The sequence below is a fragment of the Amphimedon queenslandica genome, unplaced genomic scaffold (genome assembly GCF_000090795.2).
Source record: "Amphimedon queenslandica unplaced genomic scaffold, v1.1 AMPQUscaffold_10531, whole genome shotgun sequence".
Taxonomy (NCBI): domain Eukaryota; kingdom Metazoa; phylum Porifera; class Demospongiae; order Haplosclerida; family Niphatidae; genus Amphimedon; species Amphimedon queenslandica.
In genome coordinates, this window is record NW_003549208.1 from 6,285 (window position 1) to 7,029 (window position 745).

Genomic DNA, 745 nt, shown 5'->3' on the forward strand with positions numbered 1-745 from the left:
TCCCATTAAAGCTGCTAAAGAATAAATAATTAGCTGCTGAACACTGTAATTGTATAAACACGTGGTCTTATTGTCATAGCAACAATCAATTGGTTTCCATGGTATTTAATTGAACCTTTTTTATTAGTTTTTATTATCGCGAAAATAAGCAGCCGTGAATATATCCCGACCTATGGTATTACTATTAATTAGTGTGATCATTTTTATTAAATTGATATCAGATATACACGTAGCATGTGTATACACGATACATGAATATCTACATAAACTTTCAGGCTCAAGTAGATAGTGGTAGATAGTGGAGAGCAGCCTAAAATATTCTCCTTTATTTTCAGATATTTTCATGTATTATACTTTTGACTATATCCATACTAAAATAATTATCTGAAAAGCTTAAAAAACTGATTCCTAATGCTTATTCTTCTTCATTTTAGTGCTAATCAGGCAGGTAGCCATTATGCATTTTTCTTTTCAGCTGAACACATTCTTTTGTATGAAATTTCAGTGTTCACATGGCTTGTATCATAAGTAAATAACTGCAATGGAAGATTTTATGCATATTTTTAGTAGACAAAAATACATAAAATTATGCATCTACTTACAAAGTAAATACAAGTCAATACCAGTTAAAAAAATTAAAATAAAAGTAGATACAGAGTAGATAGAATTTGAGTAGATGTGCTATGTCTTGGACTCGGTATCTTAATTGTAATTCTTACTTAGCATGCTTCTCCTGTCAAGAGAT